We start from the raw sequence: 18,870 nt of genomic DNA on the forward strand, positions 1-18,870 counted from the left end.
AAAAATAAAAACTTTCTCTTGTAGGATGATTGTTTTGGCATTATTTTAATTTCCTTCTTTGAGTACGAGAAGGACTAAAGGTGAATAATAATGAAAGCATACTGTGCACAACGATTCAAGTGGCGCTTAGAACCTTATTCTACTTCTTGTGCCATTAGAAATAGTCAATTTCACGTAATATTTTTTACTCCCACCTGCAACATAAACCTGCCACATTTTAGGTCATGCTTAGCATGTTTCTCCTCTTCTGTGTGTGTCTGCATGCACGTGTGTATGTATGTGCCTGAATATGTCTGTGTTTGTGTGTGTATTTGTGTGTGTATGAGAGAGCAAAAGAGAAAGAATATGATAAGAAGAAAGAAAAAAGAAACTTGTTTTGCTTTTGTATTTCAGCAGTCTTTGTTCTAAAAGAATTCTTCTAGATTTAGGGCAGAAAAGATATGCCAGGAAAGAAATTTATTTCTTTGCTCAACAAATATTCACTAAATGCCTACAACATGTCAGGTATTTGGGATGATATGTAAGCTTTTTTTAAAAACAGTTAAAAATAAATCTCTGCCCTCATTAAACTTATATTCTTGTGTGTGAGACAATGAATAATAAACAGTAAAACTATAGTATTCTTTAAATATACGTCATGTTCAGAAAAAAGTAAGGCAAATAAAATCTATAGTGCTGGGGGAGGGGGCAGGGAGTAAGGATAGGCGTAGTCAAGAAGGTAACATTGAGAGAACCCTTGATAGAGGCGACTGGGTTAGCCTTGTAGATGTTGTAGCGGAAGAGAGCTTGAGGCAGAAGGAATGGGTAGAACAAATTTTCTGCAGTTCGAAAGTATGGCACATGCAACAAAAAAGAAAAAAGTACAGCAAGAAGGTCAGGATGGTGGATTGAAAGTAAACTTTCAGGAATTCAGGTCAAAGAGATACTAATAGGAGTGAAGAAAATCTTGTAATCTATTATAGTAAATTTATATTCTATTTTGAATATAAGAGAATCGTTGGAAGATTCTGAGCAAAGGAGTTAAAGGACCTCTCACTAATATTTTTAAAGTAGCATTCTACAGTATTTGGAATAATGATAGAAGAATGGTCTATTTGGGAGACCATTACAGTAAATCAGGTGAAAGATATCGGAGGTTCGGACCATGGTGATAGCAGAGGTTGTGATAAAAATTGATCCAGTCCTAGAAATATTTTGAAGACAGAAAAAAAATAAATTTCCCTGATGGGTCTGGTATAAAGTATGAATAAAAGAGAAGTTTTGGAGAGGGATCTAAGGTTATGAAAGGGTGGTTTCCGTCTACTGAGATCAGAAAGATTGTAAGATGGAAACAAATGTGAGAAGAAAGTTCAGAAGCTCATTTTTTGGAGACAACAAGTTTAAAATTCTATTACACATCCAAGCGGACATGTTCAGTGGACAACTGGACATGTGAATCTGGAGGAAGATTACGGCTGGATTAGATTACAGAGGGAGTATGTGTAGATAGATGAAACATGAGTATGAATTACTAAGCTTTGGGGGCAATATCAAGAGGTAGGAAAGAAGAGAATGAACCAATGTCCGATAAGGAGAATAGAATCTACTCTAGTGTCTTTGAATAGAAAGGTAATACGAGAAATGATTTTACATGCTTCTGTGAAAGGGCAGAAAAATGAAAAAAAAAGAGGGAGGTCCTGTTTCCTAAAGATTAGTTACTACAGAAAGATATTAAGGTCTCCACAATAGCAAAATATCTAAAGCTTGTCTAAGCCCACAATGTTCTCTGTAGTTGCTTCAGAGGTCCCTGCTGTTTGAAGGATGTTGCCTCTTAAAAAGTCCAAACTCACAACAGCAATGGATCTCTGCCAGATCCCCAGAGCTATTACAACAGCCTGCAACAACCGTCAGTGGCCCAGAATCATCCAATGCTACCACTAACCTGGCTACATTTGGAACCCTGGCACAAATGCTGGAACCACCTGTACTTTTGCAGGAGTTTATGGTCGCTCAGTGAGTGCTGCCAGAAGGGAATGGTGTTAAATCACTGACAAACTTCCCATCTTTCACAAGTGTCCCTATTGGTAAAAGGTAATCAGAACCCAGTTGGCAAGAAAGTATTTGAATGCTAGCTTTGTAAAAAGGACAGTATAGAAGACAAGGATATAAGCAGACTCATATGCCAATGAATAATGTCTAGTAACTTCCAATATTTATTATTCATTATCCATATGCTCTCTTATCATATTTAAATTTATAAATAGTGAAAATAATGCAAAATAATATTTCAACTAACATGATGCAACTATTTCACATATAAATGATGATATTTTTATTCTTTCCCCTAAAAATAGAAGAAAAATCTTATCACTCACTGTAACCATTTCTGTTGATGTTAATTTGATGTTAATTGTTCTTCTAGTTCAGTTACAATTTTATTCACTATACTCATTATTTAAAATAATTAGAAAAAAAAGGAAGATAAAAAGAACAGAATGGTGTGTGTGTGTGTGTGTGTGTGTATGTGTGTAAAATTACAAAATAGGCAAGAAAAGGTGTGCATAGCTGGTTCCATCCTAGTTTCTGTAATTGATCACAGACAATACTTTCCATTTATGATATCCTGTCTCCACTATCCATTCTGTGGTTCTTTTAACCTAAGCTAGCCAGAATTTTCCCCAGTAAGATTGCTTGAAACTTCTAAGTAATACTACCCTTTATTGGTTTACACAGTCTTCTGTTGATTTATACCACTAAATATTAAAATAAACGAGATCACAAATAATCTCTTGGGGTCTATACAAAGAATTATCTCTCTCCCTCATAACAACTGATATCTGTCACGACAGAGCACAGCACCCTTTTCTTTGCCTGTTGGCATAAGAAACCTTAAATGGCCAGGTGGCTATCACAATTTTCAATTCCCAAAATCACTTTTAGTCCTTTATTGAAATGGTTTCTTCATTTTGAAGGAAGACTTTTAAACTAGCAGAATCCAAAAGTTTCAGGACAGAAAGCAAAAAAATACAAAAATAAAAAATTTAAAGGAAATATTAAGTTTACGAGACAGATGACATTTTTACTTCTGTCTTTCAATTATCGGACCTATATTCACGAGCTATGGATGTCTGTTGGTTCAAAGTATGCCCTGAATTTTGTATGACGGTGCCGAAATTTTCAAGATTTTGACTTTCAGCTCTCAGTAAGTCTTCAGCAAGTAATTCTATTGTTTTGTTGCTCTATAAGGACACCTGACTTTGGCAGAGAACATTTTAAGAGGAGTAAATATCATGGGTATAAGAAGATTGCTGCATGACTCTTTTTACTAAATGAGTTCCTTAGTCAGAAACATTATGCAAAACACCATGGTGGAGAATAAGGTCTATAGTAAGTTCATGGATGTCAGTGCTAGCAAAACTAAAGCAAACAGGAAAAGAAAAGCTTTAAATAGAATAAACATCCATTCCTGTGAGGATAAATTACTGTCCTCTTCATGATGAAACTGTCCAATAAGGTCACTTTGCTACCAGATGAACAGATAATCTCCTGTAGTTCAGGGGTCAGGTTTGGAATTTAGCTTTAGTTTTTGCTAGTGGCAAGTTGGGCACTCCTTAGTGGCAATTGTCAGAAAAGTCTCATTGAATAGGGATATGTGTTGTTGAGCTCATTCATAATATCTTCTTTATGCAGCCATGGTCACTCTGTACTGAATCCATTGGGCAAATGCAGAGGTATTTGGGAAAGAAAGGTCAACTGACATGTACAGAATGAATCATTGTCTCCCCCTTAATGATCTTCTCTGTAACAGGTGTTCTTCTGCAAACGAAATTATAAGATACAAACATCTTTATATGTCTTGCTTTTTTCAACAGGCTTATTGTCTTAGTCTGTTTGGGCTGTTATAACAAAAATATAATAAACTAGGTAACTTATAAATAGCATACATTTATTTCTCACAGTTCTGGAGGATGGGAATTCCAAGATCAAGGTGCCAATAGTATCACACTTCCTTGTGGGCAGTGCCTTCTAGCTGTTTCCTCAGCTGGTGGAAGGGACTGTCTGGGTCTCTAGAGTTTCTGTTATGAGGACACCAATCCCATTCATGAGAGTTCCATCCTCATGACCTAATCCTCTCTCAAAGGCTACACTTTCTACTCCCATTACATTGGAAGTTAGAATTTCAACACAACAATTTTGGGGGCATACAAACATTCAGACTATAGTATTTATCCACGTACTTTGTCCTCTGCCACTAAATTTTTTGTATTTTTTTAAGTTCCATAACATGCATCCAAATAAGAAAAATGAAAAAGAAGGTAGTTTAGAAGAATATGCTTTATTCATCCCACAAATATTTATTGATCACCTATGCTTGGTACTCTACTACATGCTTGGTGATATTATGGCGAGCAAAACAACAAGGTAATCCAAAAGTTAATAATGCTGAGCAAAATAAACGCTGGCCTAAAGGAGTTTACAGTTTAGTAGGGTATACACTAATCAAATAATTGCACAAACATATGATTTAAATTCTTATAAATCCTATGAAGAAAAAGAGCATGGAGTTAAGGAGGCATACAGGAGATCTGGTACAGAGGATTGGGGATGATTTTCCCCAAAGTGATATTTGAGCTGAGATATAGACTTGTTCTCTACAGCAATTAATTAAACAAAAAAATTGGAGGAAGAGAGAAAATCTTTCTAGAGAGAGGAAGAGCATACATATAAGTCCTGATGTATTTTAAGCATCTGAGATAAGGCCAATGTAACTGGAGGGCATGGTCTCAAGGGAAGAGAGGTTTGAGATGATGCTGCAGATGTGAGATGAGACAACCAGTTTATGGAGTGCCTTGAAGGTTAGAGGAAGAACTGGAGTCTTCAAACATAGCAAAGGAAAGCCTTCAAAGAAGCAAAAGAAAGATGTAATCAGATTTAAAGAGATCACTTGGGCTTTAATATAGAGCAAGGGTTCAAAACAGGTAATAGAAGAAAAAGAGAGGCCATCAGTGGTTGAAATATCACCATTACTAAAATAATTTTGCCATATTTTAAGCTAAGTGGGCTCTGGGATATTGGCTTTAGAAACAAATTGCCACTTAAATTGAATGTATAGAAAAATCCATTCTTTACATACCTCACAACTCTAGACACCTAGACACTTCTGTTACTCAAATGGTAGTCATTGGTCAATATAGCTCTTCTCAACTCATTCATTATCTACATGGTGGGAGAATCCGCACAAATACTCATGGTATGGGAATCACCATTTCGGAAGTGATGGTGAAAAGAAAATGACTCCAAAGGCACTGGCAGTGAGGAACTCTGTGGTTCTATGTGGAGACAGAATAGGTGAGAAAGGCATGGACTTTAGAGGAAAGGAACTTGGTTGAGAAATCAGATTTCTCCCTTATTACCCATGTGCCTTTCAGTAAATTGTTAATCTTTTCAAGCCTCGAACTTCCTAACTTGAAATATTTGGCTTACCAGCTGGGCACGGTGACTCATGCCTGTAATCCCAGCACTTTGGGATGCTGAGGCGAGCGGATCACGAGGTCAGGAGTTCAAGACCAGCCTGGCCAAGATGGTGAAACCCTGTCTCTACTAAAAATACAAAAATTAGCTGGGCATGGTGGCGGGCACCTGTAATCCCAGCTACTTGGGAGGCTGAGGCAGAGAATTGCTTGAACCTGGGAGGTAGAGGTTGCAGTGAGTCAAGATCTGTGCCACTGCACTCCAGCCTGGGCGACAGAGCGAGACTCCGCCAAAAAAAAAGAAGGACAGAAAGAAGGACAGAAAGAAAGAAGGAAGGAAAGAAAGAAGGAAAGAAGGAAGGAAGGAAGGAAGGAAGGAAGGAAGGAGAGGGAAGGGAAAGGGAAGGGAAAGCGAAGGGAAAGAAAAGAGAAAAGATGTATTTGGCTTACCGTGTATATAAAAACATCTAGTACAAACAGTTACCACAGGATTAATAGGAGATACTGCTTACACAAGACCTAGCATACAGTGTAGTTCGTAGAAGGTAGCCCATTCATGTTCATTCCCTTTGCTAAACTAATCTAAATGTTCAGTGATAGTATCTGCAGGTCAGTTAATGTTACTTCCATACAACAATATCATTAACATTTATTGTATTTTTTGCCTAAAATTGTGTACCATTTTAATGCAAGTCTATTGATTAAATTATATTATAAAGAAAACATAGGAATCAAATTTTATTTTTCTACTTAAAGTTAAAACACCTAGGACATGGGAATTTTGCAGTAAAAACAATAAACACTGATGAATTCAAACATTCATAAAAATCAGAAGCCATTAATCTAGAAAAAATTACTTTTATTACTGTTAAATTTAGAAGTCTTGAAATTATATGATTTTTCTCTCTTTCAAATAGCCAACAATTCTTTCACTATCTTTTTTGTGAGAAAGAGGAAAAAATAAAATAATAAGCTAGAATTTGATGGAAGTCAGACTCTGTGGTAGATGTTTTTTATACTTGTCTCAATTTTTTTTTTCTAACCATCACCTGTGATATATATTATTGGGGCTATTAGACTGGAGATGAGAGATGTTCAGAAGAAGAATTCTCCCAGGAGATTAGCATATGAGAAGGGATGAGAGCGATTCCATAAGCAAATGGTTTCCTTAATGTCATCAAATCCTCAACAGAACTCAACAGCAAACAGAAACTTAGAATCATAAATAGTAAATACAAACTTATTACTAATTTTTATAAAAATTACAAATTTGTTGCATAATTATTACTAGTTTTTCTTCACCAATTAGTTCTTCTTTTATCTAGCTACCTCAGGAGAAATTTTTCTCATGAGAACCTACTTAAAAATATTTAACTCTGGTGTCTGAATATCTGCTAGCCAAGCAGTAGAAGTAATGTACGTGATGCTTTTATGACAGGCATGTTTCCCCCAGCTGTTGTTTAAAACCACATATGACTTAGTTATTGTGTAATATACTAATAACAGATTTCATTTTTGTCCATATAGGCCAATTTGGGAAAATGTGACATTTATCCAGATGTTTAGTCAAACACACTCTAATTAAGCTGTACAGGTTTACAAAGAAAACAAGTAAAGTAGTTTAAAGGAAAATTTTCTTGGAATTTAGTTTGAAAGACAGCTTGCCTTAATAATTTTGATGATATTCTGAGACTTGATTAATATATTTTTCTCTGAAACTTGCAAGTTTTAATGAAGACATAACAAGCTGGGCAGGGTGGCTCAGGTCTGTAATCCCAGCACTTTAGGAGGCCAAGACAAGAGAATGGCTTTAGGCTAGAGTTTGAGACCAGGCTGGGCCACATAGAGAGACTACCATCTCTATAAAAAATTGAAAAAATAAAATAAAATTTAAAATTAGCTGGGTGAGGGATGAGATGGTGCTCACCTGTAGTCTCAGCCATTTGGGAGGCTGAGGTGGAAGGACTGCTTGAGTCCAGGTGTTCAAGGCTGCAGGGAGCTGATTGTGCCACTGTACTCCAGCCTGGGCCACAGAGTGAAACTTTGTCTCTAAAGACAAATAAACAACAACAGAAAGGTAAAATTTTCAAACTTTGGCCATATATGTTTAGAAGAGGTATCTTCTAAACTTTAAAATGAAAGCTACTTATAAATGTCAATTACATAAAGATTAAATTTAGAAACTGACCCTGTAGGTTATACAAAGCAGTGAGGTGTTAATTCAAGTGTCTTTATAAATCCTGCCTTCAGGAGTTGAAATGTACAAGATTCAAAAGATGATGATTCTGGATACTCCATGTTCAATGAGGTTTCTTTGTTCAGAAACCAGTAGTCAGAGAAATGACCCAGGTTTCAGTACAAAACCTTTTTTTCATTTTAATGACAATATTAATGAGTTTTTAAGTCAGAAAAAATCTTAAACACAGGTTTTCTACACTTAACTACATACAAGCATACACACACACACATACACACACACACACACACACACACACACACACAAGAATGGCTACATAACAGAATGGCCATATAACCTATTAACATATAAAACATATATAACATAAAATGGCCACATAACATCAGTAAGTTATTTTTTAATCAGGAACGCTTTTCCTTGACAATTTTGCTCCAAAGTAAAAGGATTTTAGGAAAATTTACTGGAATGATTCAGGAAAGCTATATGTTTTATCACATACACAATCGAAAAGTTTAGAAGTCATTATACTCTTGCTTTGCAATTATCTCTTTGGAAATTTTCAAAGAAATATCAGAAAGAAAACAGTGTATTTTTAAAATTCATGTAGTACAATATTTCTTCTTAGTGGATGAAATACACTATCCAAGCAAATCAGTCTCTGGTTCTTGCATGGAAGATGATCTGTTTGTAGATGACACCTTAATGCTGTCCATTTTGATACACAGTAGGAGAAAATAGTTACCAGTAACTACTCTCTCCCCTGGCATTCTTTTGGTGGCCCAGCAGATAGACTGTGACATCACTGGTGGAAATGTGGACATAATGTAAAGGTCACCTTTAGCATTGATCTGAGGTCAGGGAAGATTCTGAGAGCTACGAGACATTCTTAAAGTGCTTTATACATAGTGGGACATAGAATCCATTTACAAATATGTCTTCATTGTTCTTGTAGTCAATAAGAGAATTAACTGGATTTGCACTTGTATGTAGAGTTAAAAGGAAACTTCTTAGACCAACTGACCATTTTAAAGCACACACATACACCCACACACATACACATACATACACATACACATCTGTATTTTCTTATTAGGAAAGATGTAAAATACATTGTTGTATGTATTTGCTTTCTTTAAAATAGATATCATATACATTTAAACAGCTATTATCCCCATGAAAACAGAATATTCTAAATTTCCCAATGAATTTGTTTTAGTGGATGAGGAGACAATTTTTAAAAGAAGGAGCAGAACATATAAGATGCCATGCATGGGTCGTGCTCTAAACTCTTATCTCTATAGAAGTACAGAATGAAATAAACAGATGAGGCAAATATAGATTAAAGAAAATTCAATGTAAATTGTCTTTGGGGGAAAAAAGGATAAAAATACTGCCTTTCATAGTGGAAAACATTTGATTAAAGGATTAAATACTGACATCAGGATTTTTTTTCTTCATCTATCTACTCCTCCTTGGCTAGACTCTTTTCTTATTCAGAGTAACACTAACCATATTCTTCCAGGTTCAATCAAGAGTAAAACGGAATACCTTTCCCTCCAGCCGATGAATTACTTTTTAATTACTCTGATCGGGTCATATGCTTATCCATGAACCAATTATCATGGCAGGAGACGGATTAAGAATAACATAGGTAGTGCTTCTCTGAAATGAAATCTGGATATACTAGTAAAAGAGGGGGGAATCAATGGTAGGCAACTAAATATACAATAAATATTCTCTTCATCAAGAACAACTTTGGCAGGGCAAATACTTACAGAATGGCCTTCCATTCTAATCGAATTGTGAGTTCAAAGGCAATATAGTTCAAGTGTGTTTAAAGAGTAAATAATAGGTCAGAATAGACAGAAATCATAAAGAGTTTTATTTAAAACTACAAGAAAATAAAGACCAAATTCAGAATGTGACAAAAATTTGATGAGCCAATGAGTTTGTATTTTAGTTCTAAATCCTATGAGGAATCAAAGCTGATGTTTGGGGAAAAAACTATTACACGTACCTATCAAAGTACCTCGTACCTCATATGCCCTTATTGAATAATGCAGCTTAAAGAAACTAACTTGATAAATAAATTGCACTGTGAATTAGAGTGGTGGGATAATATACCTAGTTAGGATACTAGAGAAATAAATCAGTAATGCAATTCAAAGAACCTATCAACTTCTTATTTATCAAGTGTTCTTAGGTACATGCTAATTGATTCAAACTGCATTGAAGTGTTTGAAGTTGGTTCAAAACTATTGGAATAAAAAGCTGTTAAGAAGTTCAAAATAGATACTTTCTTTTTATGTTTGGATACTGGCTCTAACTGATTCAAACTGATTGTAAATAATTCAAACCAATTAAGAGCTAAGATGATTTTTTTTTTAATATTGAAACTGAATAATCACAAGTATTTGGAGTCCTTCAAGCTATTGTTTTCTTCAATATTCTTTGAGTTAAACTAGAGGTCTTTTAGAAAAGAGCATCAAAAAACTGATTGAAAATTTGAAACTTGGAGCCCACGTGGATGAAAAATTGGAACAAGCTGTGAGAACTTTGGATCCTTTTCAGTGATACCTTTACTGCAAACACTGCTGCCATCAATGAAACCAGTCCTCACCCGGGAGAGCAGTAGCCACTTGACAACTTTTCACTTGTGTTAAATACAGGCATGCGGAGAAAAATTAGTCTTGGCACTCGTCTGTGAGAGTCTGTTCTGTCTCTTTCAGTTTGAGGTTTGCAACCTACCCAACTCTTTCTCCCCAATATATAACAAGTGATACTTGATACTTTTTCTTCACTCATGCTTGAGTCAACACCCTAAATTTGGATATCTGACAATTTACCAACCTGTTCTTTGAATGAACCCCCTCAAGGAAATATCTCTGTCTCAACATCCCAGAGGTTACTGAATTTCATTATTTCTGGCTTTTCCTGTCTTGTATCTAACCACAGAAGATTTTTTGTTTAAACCAGCAGAGGCTGAGAACTTAGTCAACAACATCCTGTAAGAGCAATTAGGCACTTTATTTTGTGTTGATAGTGTGGTTCTCAGGTTAAAGATAATAGAGTCACATTTCAAAAACGATATTATAGATACATGTTGCTTATTCTTGCTAAGCCTCCATTTCCTTATCATAAAATGAAGTCAATAACATTCCTACTTCCTAAAATTATTGCGAGAAAAATGTGATAACGCAGTCAATGTGCTCAGCCTAATATCTTTCACATAATAATCTCAATAAATATTAGATCCATAAAGAACGGGACCTCAGAAGAAACACTTTATACATTTGACTGATTATGGGTGGTGTGACGGGGAGTGGTGGGAGAATCTTAGAAGATGTGGGATTTACAATAAATTTTTAATTAGTGCAAGGAATAAAGTACTTTGCAGCTTATATTTTATGGTGCCATATTAGAAAAGAGATGGCAGAAGGTAGAAAAATCAAGTGTGACCCTGAGGAATGCTAACAGATTTGACGGCTTAGGAAAATTCTGAAAAATAATGTGCCATTTAGCACATTAGTAAATATATATCCAGACTACAAGCCTGTAATATAGGCAAAGCAATCCACTGAAGGCCACTAAAGAATACTGGAGATTCAAAATAAACAGTTTGAAAACAGGAGGATTGTCATTCAATGAACAGTGCGCCAATGATGGTTGTGAAAACCTCCTAAAAGTAGAGGTTAAAAACTAAAGAAAAAAAATCTGTTTAGGAAGGACCTGAGGAAGAATATATTAACATATTCCCATGCAAATCTCTAAGTGTAGTTTTAAAAACTAGATTTATATTGTAGCAGGTATGGAAAATTCAGACAATAGAATTGAACCAATGTGAACTAATGTTTTCTCATGATTCAAAATGTAAAATATTTTAAGACTATTTTATAAGTGAAAGTTCATTCTTTTATAGATTATATAATCATCTCTTCTGAGCTAAAGGAAATTATCACCTATTTTAAAGCTTTTAATTAAATTAACATATGTAATTGAATTAGATTTTACACATATTGGTCTACTATACTTACTCCTATTTGCTCAGTGCTGGCCAGGTAAAAAGATTTAAGAGGAGCCTTTGAGGTGCCATCTAACCTCAAGGGCAGATCCTCAAGTAGATCTCATCAACCCCACTGCTCCAACTCTTCTCTTCCAGAGAGGACTAGCACATAGGCTATCCTAGGATAAAAGTAGATATCACACAAAATTCTTACACCTTTAGTTTTCTTTCAGTTGTTTTTAATTCTGTAAGCTTAGCTTAAAATAACCAGCAAATACCTTTCTGAGTGTATATTGTCTACCAGTTACTTTATTAATGTTTAATCAGAACTTTAGAGACTTCAGAGTCGTGAACAGAAGGTGGAAAGAAAAATAATTTCATAGTATTGCAAACAATAATAATTATTACTAATTAAACTTCCATTCTGTTCTAGGTCCATGACATATTTATCTTATGTCAACCTCATCCAACTGTATGATGTAGATACGGATTTTACTATTTCAAACGTGCCCAAAGATAGATGTTAATAAAACAAGGAACTAACCTTTGAACCCAGATGTTCTTTTTTTTCATTTTTTTAACAATTTTCTTGAGGAATGTTTTACATATCAAAAAAATCAAGTGAATGATTCAATGGTTTTTGAATTTTACTCAAATAAAAATTTAACAACCATCACCATAAATCAGTTTTAGAACATTGTCTTTCCTCTAATAAGATTACTCATGTTCATGTAGATTTAGTTCTCATTTTCAACCACAGTCTCAGACAACCACTATCAACTTTCTCTCTTGACAAATTTGCCTTTTTTGGGCATTTCATATGAATGCAATCTTATGTGGCCTCCTGTGTCTGACTTCTTCCATTTAATGTAATGTTTTACGTTCCCCCCATGATGTAACATGCATCAATAATTCATCACTTTTTATTGCTGAATAGCATTCCATTGTATGAGTATAGCACATTTTGTTCATTCATTCATTAGTTGATGGGTATATCACTTTTTCCCTCATTTTTTGCTATTAAAAATAATGCTGCTACGAACATTCACACACACGTCTTTGAACAGACATATTTTTAATTTCTCTTGGGTATATACATAGGAGTAGAATTATTGAGACATATGGTAGTTTTATGTTTAACTTTTTGAGAAAATGATGAACTGTTTTCCAAAATGGCTGTACTATTTTACATTGTCACCAACATTGTTTGAGGTTCCCTATTTTCTAAATCCTGTAAAATAATTTTTTCTTGTCTGTTTTATTGTTTATAGCCATTCTAGTGGGTATGAAATGATATTTCATTGTGGTTTTATTTTGCATTTTCCTAATGACATGATTTGAGCATCTTTCTGAGTGATTATTAACCATTAATGTATCATCTTGGGTGATATATTTGGCATATCTTTGCCCACTTCTTAATTGGGTTGTATTCTTGAGTTCTATGAGGTCTTTGTAAATTCTCGATACAAGTTCTTAACTTAGTATTTGTTTTGCAAATATTTTCTCCCAGTCTGTTGCGTGTCTTATTAGGTGTTAACGGTGTTTTTTGCAGTACAAAAGTTTAGAAATTTATTATGTCAAATTTAGCATTTTTTTTTCTTTTGTGGACCATATTCTTTGCTGGTATATATAAGAAAATTTTGTCTCACTTGGGTCATAAAGATTTTCTATATTTCCTTCTACAATTTGTATTTTTAAGATATTATGTTTAAGTCTATTATTCACTTGAGTTAATTTTTAGATATGATCTGAGATGAGGGTGGGAATTTACCTCTTCACATGTGGATATGTGATCTAGGCATTTCTGTTTCCAATAACAACCGTGTTCTACTATACCAAACAGGCTAGATAAATATGAGTGGAGCTCTTGTTTGACTGGCTTCCTATAGTGACTTATTAGTGGTTGGATGAAACTGCATACCTAGGGACAAGAAGCTGCAACTCACCTGAGCCAAGAATTGTCAATTGCGATTAGTTCAATTATTTAACATCAGAGTTCACCACATCAGCTCTTGCTCTGTGATGGATTTTTTAACTTTACCATAATGCAAAAGTAGAAACCATAAACGGAATTTTGAATTTTGATCTTTTCCAGGCTAGCATTATACAGTACAATATTCTTTCTTGTGATGCCGGGTAGTGTCCATGAGTTATAGCTCCCAGTTAGTGACACAATTACAAGGGCAGACTACAAACACTCTACAGTGTCCTGAGTTGCCAGCAGTTTTTGGATATTGTGTTTTGTGTTTCTGCATCTGATCATGTCTACAAAATGTCAATTTGTTTCTCCTCCTTCTGGTGGGAAGAATAAGAGGAAGGCAATTACTCTTGAGACAAACTTGAGATAATTTCCCAGCATGAAGCTGGAAAACCAATAATGGCCATCACACATGAGTTGGGACTTTTGCAATCTATGATCTTGTTGGTCTTTTTTTTTTTTTTTTTTTTTTTTTTTTTTTTTTGAGACGAAGTCTCGCTCTATCGTAAGGCTGGAGTGCAAAGGACCTATCTTGGCTCACTGCAACCTCCACCTCCCAGGTTCAAGCGATTCCCCTGCCTCAGCTTCCCATGTAGCTGGGACTGCAGGCACCCACCACCACAACAAGAAGTGGATCAGTGATGCGGTGAAATCATCAGCATCGGTCAAATCCACTGTCAACACAAAGAAAAATGCTGGGCCAACTATGATAAGAAAAAAATTACTTGCTACATGGATGGAAGACTAGATAACAGAAGTATATAGGATATGGTTGGCGTGGCTGTGTCCGCTCCCCTCAAATCTCGTCTTGAATTGCAGCTCCCACAATTCCCCCATGTTGTGGGAAGGATCTGGTGGGAGGTAATTGAATCATGTGGGTCCGTCTTTCCCAAGCTATTCTCATAATAGTGAATAAGTCTCATGAGATCTGATGGGTTTATAAAGGGGAGTTCTCCCGCACAAGTTCTCTTCTTTTGTCTGCTACCATGTGAGATGTGCCTTTCACTTTCTGTCCATTAAACTTCTTTCTTTTGTAAATTTCCCAGTGTTGGGTATGTCTTTATCAGCAGCATGAAAACGAACTAATACAGTATAGTCTTAGCCTTCTGACAATCCAGAGTAAGGCGTGTCTTTCAATACAGTAAAAGAGTGTGCCGATGGTCCTACTTATAAGCAAATGTTTATAGCAAGTCATAGTGGTTCCATTGCTTCAAGTAGCTTACAATTTTCATAATGTGAAGGTCAGCAGTGAGGCAGTAAGTGCAGATACTGAAGGTTTTGACCTTTTTAAGGAAGAGCAGCATAGAATAATTGTGGATGAGAAATACTTGCCAGAACAAATACTTTACGTCAATAAAACAAGCTTATTTTGGAAGTGTATGCCAGTGGATACACACATTCCTCAAGAGTCCAAGACAGTGAGAGGATTCAAGACATTGAGAGATTGTTTGACTTTGCTTTGGGATGGAAATGGGAAATGTCATAGGGTTCAAATTCAAGCCTTTTCTAATCTACCATTCAGAGAACCCTAGAACATTCAAAAATGTGAGCAAGCATACATCGGATGACAACAGCTTTGTTTGAAGACTGGTTTTTGAACTGTTTTATTCCGCAGGCAAGATATTATTGTAGGAAAAACAACATCTCATTTACGATTCTTCTGATCTTAAACAATGCTCCAGGGTATCCACAGCATAACAGTAACATACATTCTGATGTAAAGGTTATATATTTGAAGTTGAACATCATTACACTCATTCAACCAATGGACCAAGGTGCAAGAGCAGCATTCAAAACATACGTTTGAACAGGCTGTTGAAGCAACTGAATCTGGTTGAATGATCCTAGAGTTCTGGAAATGTTTACACATTCTAAATGTTATCCAGGACATCGTTGCAGTATGGGAAGAAGTCACACAGCAATGCATAAATGGCATTTGGAAGAAAGTTTTGAATCCATATATGAACATATTCAAAAGCTTTAATATAGATTCTGCTGTCAATGAAACAGTAAGTAACAAGATATTAGTGCTTGGTAACCAGCTAGAATTGGATATTGATGAAGAGGATATTCATGAGTTTGTTTGCACTGAAGTTGAAGAGCTCTGCTGTGAGGAGCTAACCGAACTAGAGGAAGAAAGAAGAAATTGAAGCACAAGAAGTTATGCCCAAGGCACCACAAAAGCTCACAGCAAGGAAACTAGCTGAGGCATTTGCTAGTATCAACAGTGGCTTATGGGTGTTAGACAAAATGGATGCCAATTATGAGGGACTCATAATTGACAGGCAGTTACAGGTGCTCATGCTTGCTATAGAGAAATACATAATGAAAATAAGAAAACTGTAGTCAAAATTTGATATCTTCCTGAAGAACACTATGCCTGCTAATCCATCAAGTTTGGATGGCTTCTGTCAGCTATTCTCAAGCCTCATTCAAAGAGAAACTAATGATCCTGTCACTGTCGCATCCTGTCATTCGGCAATTAATTTTCATTCAATGTTTCAAACATTCTTCAGGAGCAGTATGCTTTCAGCTGTGTACCTAAGTGGTGAGTACCCTTACAGCCATTCTGCTTTTCACTTTCACTACAGTATTTAATAAACTACAAGACAGATTCAATGATTTATTATAAAACATACTTTGTATTAGGTGATGTTACCCAACTGTAGACCAGTGTAAATGTTCTGAGCATGTTTAGGATAGGCAAGCCTAAGTGATGATGTTCAATAGCCTAGGTGTATTAAATGCATTCTTTTCAACTTAAGATGAGTTTACTGGATGTAACTCCATCATAAGCCGAGGAGCATCTGTACTATTCAGCAACAGAAAGGAGACAATTACTGATTCACATAACAATGTGAATGAATCCCAAATCATTATCTAGAGTAAAAGAACCAAACACAGGAGTAAATGCTATTATGATTCCATTGATATGAAACTGTAACAAAATGATTCTCTGGCAGTAGAAATCAAAGCAGCAGCTTCCTGGAAAAGAAAATTGGTTGGAAATGACTGATGAGTGAATTTTTTAGGTAATAAAATATTCTATATCTTGATATGAGTGTGGCTTTCAGGGGTATATATTTATCAAAACCCATTGGGCTGGGGCTAGGGGCAGTGACTAATGTCTGTAATCCCAGCACTTTGGGAGGCTGAGCTGGGCAGATCACTTGAGGTCACTTGACCAACATTGTGAAACCTGATCTCTACTAAAAATACAAAAAAAAAATGGTTAGGTGTGGTCACGTGTACCTGTAATTCCAGCTACTTGGAAGGCTGAGGCACAAGAATCGCTTGAACCTAGCAGGCGGAGGTTGCAGTGAGCCAAGATTGTGCCACTACACTCCAGCTTGGGGAACAGAGCAAGAATCTGTCAGGAAAAACAACAACAACAACAAAAAACCCATTGGACTACAAATTAAAACTATAAATTATAAGCTATAAATTATACCTCATTAAAACAATACATTAAAAATATTTTAAGATCTGTACTACTGTATTAGTTTTCTATTGCTGTTGTAACAAATTAACACAAACTTACTAACTTAAGACAAATGTATTATGTTATTGTGCTTAGGCCAGAAGTTGGAAATTGATCTCACTGGGCTACAATTAAGGACTGCCTTCCTTTCAGGAGGCTTTAGAGGGAGAATCCATTTTTAGCTACTAGAGGCCACTCACATTCCTTGGCTTAATTCAACTTCAAATCAAGAAATGACCAGTCAAATCTTTCTTGCATCACATCATTTGGACACTCTTCTGCCTCTCTTTTCTGCATTTAGGGACCCCTGTGAATACATTGGACTCACCTAAAATAAGGGTAGTCCTTATTTTAAAGTCAGTGCATTAGCAATCTTAATTCCATTTGCAACCTTAATTTCCTTTTGCTTTGCAATATAGCATAGTCACAGGTTCCAGAGATCTGGACACCATTTTGGTGGGGAGGATGAATGAAGGAGTACCATTCTAATCACATCTAGAAACCTAGCCATCGCACCTAATATTGTTTCTATGAGAAAGTAAAAATTATTGAATAATCTAAGCCATTCAATCTATAGCCGTCTGTCAAATGTTTACTATTACAAGACACTAAAAGAGTAATCCATAAATAACACACTTTCTGTGTCTCATTGACAATATCGTACAAGGTATTTTCAGATATATTGTAAGCATTGTAAATTGCTAAATAAGGCTTGATACGGTGGCATGAACCAATAGTTTTCTGTATCCTCTGTTACATAGTAGACACCACTATATTGAGGAAAAATGCTTTTTACTAGAGAAAATACTGGAGCTTCAGATATTTATCCCAAATACATACCTGAACATTAAAATTACTCATTGCTGTGAATGACTAAGAAACAAAAAAAGCAGCAATCCTGCTTGGCAGGTGTCATATTGAGCCTCAAGGTATAGAACACTTTTGAAATCTTCCGACCCCTGCCATCTCACCCACACTATCAGTTAACAAAACAGAGGCGAGGAGGTGGGGGAGGGCAAGCTCAGATTTAGCGGTTACAGCTAATTCTTCCAAGATACATGTTTCTGTTTCTGTAAGATTTTCTTTAAGACATAGTCTTCAGATTTGTTCCACCTCATAGTGTTGAAGACTAACTTTCCTTAAGCAATATTACAATTATTCTTAGAAATGTGTCAGCAAACTTGACATAACAGAGGAAAACAAAGTGGATCATTAGTTTTGTGTTAATAACTAACCTTATACCTTTAAGCCTGGAGCACAGTCCCTTGATTTATTATAAATAACCCGGAAACCTTTCATAATTTTCCTAGGCTATACATTCCTGGATCCCACTCCAAAACATTCTGATTTAATTTATCTGGGTTCCAGCTAGTATATCAGGGTTTAAAAGGTACCCACATGATATTTATCCAGTATTGAGAACTACAGTTTTAAGATCAGAGTTAAGAACTACAGAAATAAAGCAAGAACATTGTGTCCGAAATTGGTGGGTTCTTCCTCTCACTGACTTCAAGAATGAAGCCGTGGACCCTCGAGGTGAGCGTTACAGTTCTTAAAGATGGTGTGTCCGGAGTTTGTTCCTTCAGATGTTCATATGTATCCAGAGTTTCTTCCTTCTGGTGGGTTCGTGGTCTCGCTGGCTTCAGGAGTGAAGCTGCAGGCCTTAGCGGGGAGTGTTATAGCTCATAAAGGCAGCACAGACCCAAAGAGTGAGGAGCAGCAAGATTTATTGTGAAGACTGAAAGAACAAAGATTCCACAG

The sequence above is a fragment of the Mandrillus leucophaeus genome, unplaced genomic scaffold (genome assembly GCF_000951045.1).
Source record: "Mandrillus leucophaeus isolate KB7577 unplaced genomic scaffold, Mleu.le_1.0 Scaffold1121, whole genome shotgun sequence".
NCBI classification, from domain to species: domain Eukaryota; kingdom Metazoa; phylum Chordata; class Mammalia; order Primates; family Cercopithecidae; genus Mandrillus; species Mandrillus leucophaeus.